Source organism: Cebidichthys violaceus, unplaced genomic scaffold, assembly GCF_023349555.1.
Source record: "Cebidichthys violaceus isolate CVI_PGR_0920_01 unplaced genomic scaffold, fCebVio1.0.p SCAF_10, whole genome shotgun sequence".
In the NCBI taxonomy this organism is placed as follows: Eukaryota; Metazoa; Chordata; class Actinopteri; order Perciformes; family Stichaeidae; genus Cebidichthys; species Cebidichthys violaceus.
The window spans coordinates 17,996,111-18,009,789 of NW_027176263.1; the positions used below are offsets into that span (position 1 = coordinate 17,996,111).

At 42.4% G+C, this 13,679-nt stretch overlaps 1 protein-coding gene across 4 annotated transcripts in view; it reads left to right on the top strand.

Annotated features, from left to right (window-relative positions):
* The first annotated feature begins 1,555 nt into the window (after window positions 1-1,555).
* The window catches only part of rasgrp3 (RAS guanyl releasing protein 3 (calcium and DAG-regulated)), a 38,568-nt gene continuing 26,444 nt past the window's right edge, over window positions 1,556-13,679 (top strand). For 2 of the 4 annotated variants that reach the window (XM_068728313.1, XM_068728330.1), the window contains exons 1-2: window positions 1,556-1,680; window positions 3,321-3,682. The gene's annotated coding sequence lies outside the window, so the exon portion shown is untranslated. Of the gene's footprint in view, window positions 1,681-3,320; window positions 3,683-11,530; window positions 11,593-13,679 lie in introns of those variants that run through there. The other 2 variants (XM_068728337.1, XM_068728322.1) reach the window with 2 other exon arrangements.

Below are 13,679 nucleotides of genomic sequence, written 5' to 3' on the forward strand. Positions count from 1 at the left end.
TATTAAATTTGAGCCTTGGAATGTTTGTTAATTTGCTGCTGCTAAAATATATTTTTTGAAATGATTTCTTTATATTTGATATAATATATTACTTGATCAATTATATTGCTGGATATTATATATTATATGTGGTGATACAGAGCAAACGTGTCCATGTGCTCCTCAGCTACAGCCACGCCACCCAATGACAGACGAGGTGTTTGTCCTCACAACGTCACGTGTGTTATGAGTCGTACACGGCCTCTGGGAGGTGACGGTGTGTGTGACGGTGTGTGTGACGGTGTTTCTGACGGTGTTTCTGTTTTCATTGTCAGGGAATGTTCATTAGTAGGGACCCATAAACTCCAGGTCACACGTGAGGCAGGTCTACCGAACTTATTCTTCTTGGAAGAAACAGAAACATTTATAAACTAGGCCTACAGAAAATGAAACAACGCAAACACAGCAGCAAAAAACATCACACAAAAAACATCACAAAAAAAATCACACAAAAAACATCACAAAAAACATCACACAAAAAACATCACACGAAAAACATCACACAAAAAACATCACACAAAAAACATCACAAAAAACATCACACGAAAAACATCACACAAAAAACATCACAAAAAACATCACACGAAAAACATCACACAAAAAACATCACAAAAAACATCACACAAAAAACATCACAAAAAACATCACACGAAAAACATCACACAAAAAACATCACACAAAAAACATCACACAAAACCTGCATCCAGGCCATCCAGACCATCCAGACCATCCAGACCATCCAGACCATCCAGACTATCCAGGGCTCAAAGTCAACACTCAACTGTTCAAACTGTCCAACAGCAGCGGAGTCACAGCCACAGTCTGTGATTTAACGGTCACTCGTGGACTCTTCATACCAGCTGCAGGAACAGGTACAATGACCTTGTCCTTATTGTTATGAGAACCACCTTTCACGTGTTTCTGTTTCATGTCACCTGCTACACTTCACTTGCTGCTCTTTGGAATTGGCTGACAGATTTTCTGTACAAGGTACAAACCGTTTCTTATTCTCTCTGACCTTTTGTAATTGTAAATAAGAACTTGCAAAAGTTCACACACACACACACACACACACACACACACTGTCTCCAAGGTCAAGAATGAACTATATTCTTATGTATTGCATAAGGAGGTCCTGTGGCTGTGTGTAAATTATGACTTGTCTGAGAAGGAAAAGCAGAAGCAGCTTAAAGTTGGCTGTGATGCAAGGGTCACCAGCTAGAATGTCAAGGGTCACCACCTACTTGGCCTACATTGTGTGTGTGTGTTTGTTGGACCTATATATTCTGACATGAGACGGGACAGAAGAACACGTCAGATTATGTCCGTCTCTCTGGTGGTGCGTCTGCTCCGCCCCTCGGCCTGTATCTGTCACAAGGCTGCTCAGTGATATTTGCAGAGCCGTCCTGCACACCAACCTTTGTTTCCAGTAAACTCAGAATCTATTTATAGACCGTGAGTGAGTGAAAAAGTGAGGGAGAGTGTTTGTGGAAGTTATTGGAGACAGAGAGTTAACCTGCAGCACTTAAAGTCAGGTTGGACTATCACTGGCTATCCTGATAAGCGCTGATAATACAGGATTATGATTTGCGCGGCAGAGGTCATCTGGCAGTAATGTTTGTCTGGGTCACAGTGAGGAAGGTAAGGCATCCCGACGCTTCCTTATATTGGCTTTAAACTGCAGAACTCACACATATGCTCACCACAGGTTAGCAGGTCACGTCATTATATGTAATTTTTTACATATTTCATAACAATCTTTGCTACAAAGCAGGTGATTCTGGACTTTTTATATTTAGTTTCACATTGTGACGTGTTTCTGCTCTGCTCAGCAGTCAGCGGACTGTTCTGTATAGCTTCTTCTGTGGAGCAGGTGTGTCTGTGTTTGATGGTGGAGAACATGTTCAACAAAGAGCAGCATCACTATGGGATTACCAGAGAAGTAAAAGATGCACCCTGAGGTCATTGGGTGTACCAACATCTAATCGTACTGGAATTATGATTTTCTGCTTGCTCTTTGTGGTCTCATAGCACTTTGTTATCTTGAAGTTCAGTTGTCTCCTCAGTGCTCTTAGTGGCCTTCAGATTTCAGGAATGTTAACTTGTTCATTCTGTTTCTGAAATACAAATGATCAGAACCTAAACAACATGCTAATAAGTCTATCTGAAGGTTCCAGCAACATGTGTGTGTGTGTGGAGGTGAGTAAGTGGCGAAGGTCAAGTCTCTTAACACACATAGTCCTACATCCTTAAGGGTTTAGTGTTGCCCAAGGACACATCGACATGGACTAGCAGAGCCGGGGATCAAACCGCCGATCCTCTGATTAGAGGACGACCCGCTCACTGGTCCTGCCCACTTACATGAACTAACAGACGGCCGAATGGTAGCTCAGGAGTAGACTCTTCTCATCCACACTGAACGTTACATTGGGTCACAGCATCTTCACCACACCAGTTAGTGCAATACACACCCACTCACTGTGTCATAACTTGTCTTCTTTTATTCCTGAGTTACAGTAAATGACACTGTCAGTGTCTCCACAGTAGCTGTCACGCAGCCCTTTGTTGAAAATGAGGGAGAGACAATACAAGTTGGAGTTCAGTTCTGTCTGTCCAGCCAGGCAGCAGGATGTGCAGTCAGTGTTTTTGTTTAGGCAGACATTTTTAGAAGCCATAAGAGACAAAACAATGTGTACAACGTCATTAGAGGGGAATATGGGATGGGTTGACCCTCTAACACAAGCACAGAGCAACAATGTGGACACACACACACACACACACACACACACACACACACACACACACACACACACACACATTCAACCTTGTACTTCTATCTGTGTGAGGACACTACCCTAACACTAACCTAAACCCTCATTCTAACCTAACCCTGAAAACCAAGTCTGAACCCTCAGACAGGCTCTGTCCCTCAACGAGGACTGACCAGAAATGTCCTCACTCTGAAGGTCTAACACTTGTATCTTTGTCCTCACAAAGATAGCTGTACAAGCACACACACACACACACACACACACACACACACACACACACACTCCTCCACGCTGCTCGTGAAGATGTAGAAAATGAGTCTTTAAAAATGATTTTTTTAAATGTCGGTACGCGGTTCACTGGAAACTTGAGTGACAAAGCTACCATGAATGTTGTTGGGCCTTCAGACAGGAAGACACACAGAAACAAACAGAAACGTGCGCAGCAGCATATTGTGATACATTTCCTGCTCTGCTCTTTTCCACTTTACCTTGTGTGGTCTCTATATTTAGCTCAGTCCAGGGAAACCAACCAACACAGGCAGGAAAACTATGTTGGGAAAGAATTGAAGGAAGTCTAGTGGCCATTCAGACAAACAACTCCGACTCTGGGACCAGTGGTGGCTGAGTACGCAGCAGCGGGCCTGCTCTGTATGGCTGAGACAAACAAAGGGCTTTGGAGCGATAGAGGACCATCTGAAGAACGTCAGGAGACACCGGGACAGATATGCTGGGTGCAGCGGCAGCCTTCTGGACCCTGCTGGATTTGGGTTTTGATGTGGATTTAAGCAGACAAAAGGTGGATCTATACGAGAACGTGTTTAAGAGGATGTGGTCTGCTGTTCGATCTTGGCTGGTTGAAAGTCTCCGTTGAGGTAAGTTGCCCAAATGTTTGAATGGAAACCTGCATCGACAATAAGAACCCCGCTGTATTGAATGAATGGCCTACACTAGCTTTGTATAATGCTGTAGTGTGAGTTTGAATGGTCTCTTACAGCATGCAGTGCTGGTTTGGATGTTGAACTTGTAAAATCGTGTTTGTCTCGTTACTGATCTGGGATACTTGTCTCAGTCGTAGTTGTGTTTTACTGTCTTGTGGTACTTGACGTAGATACGCTGATTCTAGTCTTTGTCCTTCATTGGTAGTTCAAACTGCTACTTGAACTGGACGAGGCGGTGGGTGTAGAATATTGTACGATAGCCGGTGAATACAATCAACGTTCCCCAGATGAGGAGAACAATGGAGTGAAGTCACAAAACAAACCTACGGACGTCTAATGTACATTACATCACAGTCATTTAGCAGAGGCTTTTATCCAAAGAGACTTACAGTTCACTATCTATCTACACCGTAGACGCAGCTACGGGAGACATTCTGGGTTAAGTGTCTCGCTCAAGGACAATTTGACATGAGACTACTAGAGCAGGAGCCGGGGATCGAACCACTGTAGGGGGCGAGAGAGAGCCCACGGGTCGGGTTTATGTTGTTCTGTCGTTGCTCTTCTTCTACACTTCTCTTCTTCTACACTTCTCTTCTTCTACACTTCTCTTCTTCGACACTTCTCTTCTTCTACACTTCTCTTCTTCTACACTTCTCTTCTTCTTCACTTCTCTTCTTCTACACTTCTCTTCTTCGACACTTCTCTTCTTCTACACTTCTCTTCTTCACTTCTCTTCTTCTACACTTCTCTTCTTCTACACTTCTCTTCTTCTTCACTTCTCTTCTTCTTCTACATTTCTCTTCTTCTTCTACACTTCTCTTCTTCTTTTACACTTCTCTTCTTCTTCTACACTTCTCTTCTTCTTTTACACTTCTCTTCTTCTACACTTTTCTTCTTCTACACTTCTCTTCTTCTACACTTCTCTTCTTCTTCTTCTTCTTCTTCTTCTTCTTCTACACTTCTCTTCTTCTTCTACACTTCTCTTCTTCTACACTTCTCTTCTTCTTCTACACTTCTCTTCTTCTTCTTCTTCTTCTTCTACACTTCTCTTCTTCTTCTACACTTCTCTTCTTCTACGCTTCTCTTCTTCTACATTTCTCTTCTTCTTCTACACTTCTCTTCTTTTACACTTCTCTTCTTCTTCTACACTTCTCTTCTTCTACGCTTCTCTTCTTCTTCTACACTTCTCTTCTTCTTCTACACTTCTCTTCTTCTTCTTCTTCTTCTACACTTCTCTTCTTCTTCTACACTTCTCTTCTTCTACACTTCTCTTCTTCTTCTACACTTCGTCTTCTTCTTCTTCTTCTACACTTCATCTTCTTCTTCTTCTTCTACACTTCGTCTTCTTCTTCTTCTACACTTCTCTTCTTCTACACTTCTCTTCTTCTTCTACACTTCGTCTTCTTCTTCTACACTTCGTCTTCTTCTTCTACACTTCGTCTTCTTCTTCTTCTACACTTCTCTTCTTCTTCACTTCTCTTCTTCTACACTTCTCTTCTTCTACTCTTCTCTTCTTCTTCTACATTTCTCTTCTTCTTCTTATATTTTGCTTTGATCACAAGAACGTAAGATTATATATCTAAGCTTAAAAATGTCTCAAAAAACAGTGAAATATGAACAAATCATCATCAGTTCATCGTCGGACAGGTAAAGTAACCTTTTATGTGTTTGTTGTTCTTTTTATACATCCTGGTTGTTTCACACATTATCGAGGAATCTCACGATTTTCGCGGGTGACGCTTCTGAAACGCTCCTGGTGGAATCAAATATGTAATTTAATGTGTGTGTAAATAATGCTGATATGAAATATGAAGAACAACCAGTAGTCAATGGTCAGGCTGTCAGTTGAATGGTGATTTAAGCTTCTCTATTGGGCTCATATATCTGACTCATGTAGAGTCAGAGCCTCACCACACGTCACGTCACAGTACTGTACACGTATTGTTTACTACACACTGTTTTCACTATTAGTTCACTAGTATCAGTACATGAAAGTGATACTACAGTGTGTAATCAGAACAACCCGTCACACCTTCACTTCAGTAGTTCTGGCTTTGCTCAGATGATGTTCATCTTTAGTCTGAGGTGTGTGCAGGTAGAGTTGGTCGGTTGGTTCAAAGTCATTGTTTCAGTTGTAGCAATATTTAGTTTTAACTGCCTTTCAGCAAACTACTTGTGTGTTGTTTGTGTTATTAATTTTAACTTAATACATTATCACAATTAAACAAGGACCGAATAAATAAAGTTATAGATTACATATACATTCAATTCCTCTCGAGTGAGTACTCACTGTGAGTACACAGTGAGTACTCACTGTGAGTACACAGTGAGTACTCACTGTGAGTACACAGTGAGTACTCACAGTGAGTACACAGCTCAAACAAGCTGTTCTACCAATAGGAACACAGCTCCACTGTACAGGAATACAAAAGCCACCGCTGCAGAAACACAAAATGTCAGCCGTAGCATCAACACCAGTAGAAGAAGACCATGTTCACTATGATGGATCACTGAACCAAACAAGCCTCTGCAGTCAGTGTTGAGACTGAAATGAAAGGAACCAGGGCTGAGAGGTAAAAAAGTCAGATTCAAACAATACTTCACAAATAGCCAACACCCCCCCCCCCCCCCCCCCACACACACCCACACACACACACACACTGAGCCCTTATCTCACAGGCAGACCGTCATCCTGTCTGTCCACACACAGCTTCCTGTTTGTTTTTGTGGTCCCTGATTGGGTGCTCAGGTTAAATGCAGTAGCTGCAGCTGTTTATGTTTGCAGTTTTATTTAAGTATAAATGTTGGTCCAAATATAGTAAAATGTCTTTTGATTGCTCTGTCAGTATGCTGAGGCTGTCCACTTGTCCCGTCCTTCGGTGGAGTTGTTTTCATGGTGAGTGTGGACGTCATGTGACGTGTTCTCAGATGAAGAGGAAGCAGTGGGACGTCAGCCTGTCGGCTCATTGGCTCGGTGTTCAGTGAGAGGGACGAGTGGACACAGACTCGTCCTCGTTCAGTGAGAGCAGACAGTGTCTTGGTGACTAAAAACAAGCGTTGTCCCCAGACTCAATAGATATAGTAGCGCTGTGTGCTCCACTGTCATGTGTTCTCACTCTGCAGAATGTCAAGCGGCTCTGCAAAGGGCATCACAAGGTGCAGCACACACTGCTCCATCATTACTGTGCAAATGAATGTGTATCTCAGACGCACTCAGATCTGACTATCTCCATGTTCAGGAGGCATCTAGTCCAACTGTGTCTCCTGTCTACTCACGGCATGGATCCAAGGATCTACTTCATGTGTTTGTTCATTTTCTGCAAACGCACAGCAGTGACTCTTCAGTGTCACACACACACACACACACACACACACACACACACACCCTCAGTAAATGACTGTGTCAGTCAATAAGGTGCACACACACAAATGCAGATACACACAAATACAAAGCGAGCAAGTAATGTATGTTATAAGACTTTTTTACAAATGCTAGAATATCATTTTTCCCCCATGATTTCAAAATACAGTCCTGAATGTTTTCCTGTGAATGAATTGTATATATTGGTCCACAGCTGATCAGTGACGACCGTCTGTGAGCCGCTGGACGCGCTGCTGGTGAAGCATTACAGCAGCTAGAGATAAAGCTCTGTTAGATAACAGGAACAACGGTTTAAATCATGTTATTTCATACACAGTTCAACAGTGTCTACACAAACTACATCTATTAGCCGAGGACTGGAGGAAAGCTTTTTCTTTTATACGATGTAAAACAACCTACTGTACAGTATACAGCAGTATTTAATCACAAAATAACGTCTTCTGAAGAATATGCAGTTGAAAGTTACAGTACAGGACTGTAAAGTTCAGTTGATCAGTTTACTCTCTATTGTTAAGCACAGGTATTAAAGGATGAGGAGATTATGGGTTGAATGGAAACTGTATACAAACACATGCAAAATGATTTCCATCACTTTAATAATCACATCTTATTAGAAGCTAATGATTAACCACAGTAACGAACTAACCCGGCTGTGGAAGTTATGCCCTCACTGATGAAACTAGACATGTGAGTGGCTGTGATCACACACACACACACACACACACACACACAGTCACATACTCAGAGCAGAGGCCATCTGCTTAAGCCGTTGTACCAGCTGTCTGAACCCAAGGTCGATGTAACATCTGTCTCCAGCTGCAGACTACACACAGACTACACACAGACTACACACACAGACTACACACATGAGACTACACACATGAGACTACACACATGAGACTACACACACAGACTACACACACAGACTACACACACAGACTACACACAGACTACACACACAGACTACACACAGACTACACACATGAGACTACACACAGACTACACACAGACTACACACACAGACTACACACAGACTACACACATGAGACTACACACATGAGACTACACACACAGACTACACACACAGACTACACACATGAGACTACACACATGAGACTACACACACAGACTACACACACAGACTACACACATGAGACTACACACATGAGACTACACACACAGACTACACACACAGACTACACACATGAGACTACACACACAGACTACACACATGAGACTACACACATGAGACTACACACACAGACTACACACACAGACTACACACATGAGACCACACACAGACTACACACAGACTACACACATGAGACTACACACACAGACTACACACATGAGACTACACACATGAGGCTACACACATGAGACTACACACACAGACTACACACATGAGACTACACACACACAGACTACACACAGACTACACACATGAGACTACACACACAGACTACACACATGAGACTACACACATGAGACTACACACACAGACTACACACATGAGACTACACAGACTACACACATGAGACTACACACATGAGACTACACACAGACTACACACATGAGACTACACACAGACTACACACATGAGACTACACACAGACTACACACAGACTACACACATGAGACTACACACAGACTACACACATGAGACTACACACACATGAGACTACACACATGAGACTACACACAGACTACACACATGAGACTACACACAGACTACACACATGAGACTACACACAGACTACACACATGAGATTACACACATGAGACTAGACACAGACTACACACATGAGACTACACACAGACTACACACGTGAGACTACACACAGACTACACACATGAGACTACACACACAGACTACACACATGAGACTACACACATGAGACTAGACACAGACTACACACATGAGACTACACACAGACTACACACATGAGACTACACACAGACTACACACATGAGACTACACACATGAGACTACACACACAGACTACACACATGAGACTACACACATGAGACTACACACGGACTACACACATGAGACTACACACAGACTACACACATGAGACTACACACAGACTACACACATGAGATTACACACATGAGACTACACACATGAGACTACACACACAGACTACACACATGAGACTACACACATGAGACTAGACACAGACTACACACATGAGACTACACACAGACTACACACATGAGACTACACACAGACTACACACATGAGACTACACACATGAGACTACACACATGAGACTACACACAGACTACACACATGAGACTACACACATGAGACTACACACATGAGACTACACACAGACTACACACATGAGACTACACACATGAGACTACACACAGACTACACACATGAGACTACACACACAGACTACACACAGACTACACACATGAGACTACACACATGAGACTACACACAGACTACACACATGAGACTACACACAGACTACACACATGAGACTACACACAGACTACACACATGAGACTACACACATGAGACTACACACATGAGACTACACACACAGACTACACACATGAGACTACACACAGACTACACACATGAGACTACACACATGAGACTACACACATGAGACTACACACATGAGACTACACACACAGACTACACACAGACTACACACATGAGACTACACACATGAGACTACACACAGACTACACACATGAGACTACACACAGACTACACACATGAGACTACACACAGACTACACACATGAGACTACACACACAGACTACACACATGAGACTACACACAGACTACACACATGAGACTACACACAGACTACACACATGAGACTACACACACAGACTACACACATGAGACTACACACAGACTACACATGAGTCCAGCCTGTCTAGTCTGCTCTGAACATCACATCCACTCCTAACGCTCTCCCTGTGAGAACCACACAGACGTCTAGATGTTCCTTCTCTAAGCAACTAGATGACACTAGATGTCAAATGAAATCCCTTTGATGTGTTTTACATTGTTTACATGTGTAAACACACACCTTTGTTACCGCTTGCTTTAGAACTTCTGAAGACATGTATTTGTACGTTTGCATCATTATCTTTTTATCAGCTGAAGTTGTATAATATTACATTTTTTGAATTAAAAGGAGGACCTCTGCTTTCTTAAATGTTCTATGAATGCAGATGAGTCAGATATTAAAGGTGCACTAGTCAACATGTTGGAATCAAGGAGTACGTGTGATGTGCTGCTAGCAGAGCGACGGAGGATCAGGTTTGGGGTACTTCATCGTTTACTGCCGGGACACTGAGTTACTTATGTAATGTAATGTAATGTAATGTAATGTAGTTACTCTGGAGCTAACAGGAGCGTTTCTTACATTGTGTTGTAAGAAGCGTTCTGCAGGTCTGTGTCCTACGTGTGTGTGTGTGTGTGTGTGTGTGTGTGTGTGTGTGTGTGTGTGTGTGTGTGTGTGGTAAAGGAGGCCTTCATGCAGCAGGTTCAGGACAGGTGTGTGTGGAGCGGTGCTGTTTAACCCTGTTGAAGGACGGAGTGCTCACTTCATCTGAGGTTGCTGTGAGTGACATGATCAGGAGAAGACCTCCTCCTCTCTATTTCACTGACTGTGTTGTTTTGAGATCTGCACAATGTCAATCAAAGGTGCATTATCAAAGCAGTAATATGAAATAGATTTTAATTTAGTCATTATTCATTATCATTCTTCTGTATTTACATTTGAGCATAATTTGCCTGTTAATGATCATTTAGTTTGATCCTTTTCTTTAATGTGTCTTTGACTTTGACATTGATGACTTTGTGCTACGGTGCCTATAATCCCTTCCCTCTGTGTGTGTGTATATATATATATATATATATATATATATATATATATATATACACACACACACACACACACACACACACACACACACACACACACACACACACATACAAACTGACTATATATTCTATATAAATTGGCTGTGATTGGGTTTTTAGGAGCATATTTCTCACTTCAGTTTTACTTTAATCAACAACAATTAAACCTCCTTTCAAACTGTGCGAGTTAGGATTTAAACACGTAGCGATAGTTAAGATTAAGGGTGTAATCAGTGGAAGGTTCTCACAAATGTAATAAAGCTGGTGTGTGTGTGTGTGTGTGTGTGTGTGTGTGTGTGTGTGTGTGTGTGTGTGTGTGTGTGTGTGTGTGTGTGTGTGGGTAAGGTCACATGGCAGGACTGCTGCTGCTCCAGGCTGCTGTGTTTACCAACAGGAGGAGGAGGAGGAGGAGGAGGAGGTCATACTGTAGCGTAGTGTAAGCTCCACCATGGGAGTCTCTCTACTTGACAGCCAGCAGCAGACTGCAGCACCAGCAGAGGTACAGATATCTGAGTGAGGCCCAGCGTTGCTCTGATGTCACCGCTATGCTGCTGTTCAGGGGTAAGTCTGACTGCTTGTGAAGTCCAGGTGGAGAAGGTTGTGTCATATTTACAACCCATAGTCTCTGGTTCTTGCCTTCCGAGATGAATGAACAGAATATGGATGGACAGTTTTAGCGGGTAGGTTTTCAGCTGAGGCGTCATCTTGTGTGGTTCAGGCTGCCACTGTTGGGTTAAAGCAGCTGTTTAGAAGTCAGAGACGGCCTTGAGTCTCTGTCTTACTTTGTTGTATTGGTACTTTGTGAAGACATCTCAATGTGTGGTGCGGCTTTGAAGAGACGTACTGTGAGTGTGTGTGTGTGTGTGTGTGTGTGTGTGTGTGTGTGTGTGTGTGTGTCTTTGCGTCGGTATTATACTTTCTGTCTGAATGTACGTCTGTGTGTGTGTTCACCTACAAGCCCTCTATGTCACTGGACTACGCTTACAACACACAATGACGCATCCGCACACCAGAGGCAGACACACAGTGACACACAGTGAGCCATTGTGGAGGCAGAAAAGCACAAGTCATGCTAAAGGGCACAGCTGACTGTAACATGCACAGCTGAGCTGAGAAATCAAACGGAGCAAAAACATAAGAATGTGTCAGTGTGTGTATCCCGTAGCAACTGACATATAACACATCAGTGTTTTACGCACCGTGAGAGCAGCGTGATGTCCTCACAGACGAGTCAGAGACACTCAGAATGGTCTGCTTGTTGTTGAGTGCGTCACACCGTCAGTAGCAAGCAGCATGAAGTGACTCATTTCACTTTTATTGACACGTTTGATTCATATTTGATGTGTGACTTAAACAGTGACATGTTCAGAGGGTCCAACACCAAGCTCAGTTCAGACCGAGTCCAGATCTAGACCAACGGGTCAGTCCTCTTCAGAGCTTGAACAACCAGTCAGCTGTTCGTGTCAAGGTGCACATTCTGGGCTAGTGTGTTCTGGGACGCACAACGGAGAGAGGAAGAACTGAACATTGGTTAAGAAGTGCAGAACTCACATCGCTACTAGTGCCGTTGGGATTAACAGCATCTGATCAGGAGTGAATGTGTCCACTTCATGTCTCTGCAGTAGAGCAAAGACAAACAGGCCAAATGTCCTTCTGATGTACACAATGGACCGGTTATACCTGTCACTATGCCTCTAAAATGATTTCTGATGACAAACAAAGTCTTGTGTTATTTAGCATTAAAGTCTAAATATGTTTGCATAAAGAATATATAATTGCGTGTTTGAAAGGAGGATGTGATGAGCAGCACTCTGTGTCACTAGGGGTCACCCAGTCACACGTGTAGAACGTAACACATCACCTGCTGAACACTGAACAGGGAACAATTAACTCACATATCATACCGTGTTTCTTATTTCATTTTTTATTTCTGATGCTATTTTTTCACATACTCATAATGTAATATGTTCAGGATGTATCCTCTGGGGACCTTGAACTTCTACAGCAGATGTAATGTAAATCATGTTTGAGGGACCGTGACTTTGAGTGTGTTTGAATAGTGACCAAAATCATTGGAATCACCTTCTTCCATGTCAATCTAACCAGTTATGATACGACAACACAAAGCCATTATTATTATTATTATTATTACATATATATATATATATATATATATATATATATATATATATATATATATATATTTTAAACCCTCTGTTCCCAGCCTTTTGTCACTTCATTATTTGTTCTTAGAGTAGCGTGTCACTGCTGTGGGTCTGTAAATAGATTTGGCACAGATGGGTTTGACAAGTGCTCCAATGTCTCAACAACTTGTGTTGTTGTGACATGATAATGCACACACAACCTGTCGCCCCTCGTGACCCTGCAAGATAAGCAAGTATTAATAATGGACAGATGGAAAATCTATTCCGAGCCGTCGCTGTGAAAACAGATTCCAAACGTTTGCCGTACTCACGCCTGTTATTGCTTAATGGTTAAAGGCTGAGCAAGGATTTAAATAATAAATAATAACAATAATAATAATGATTATTACAGGTGGGCACCTCTCAAGTGTTGTGACTTCACAAACAGTCCACTGATCAACTTTTTAAATGCTTCAGAAACACGAGGTCTTAAACATCTTCATG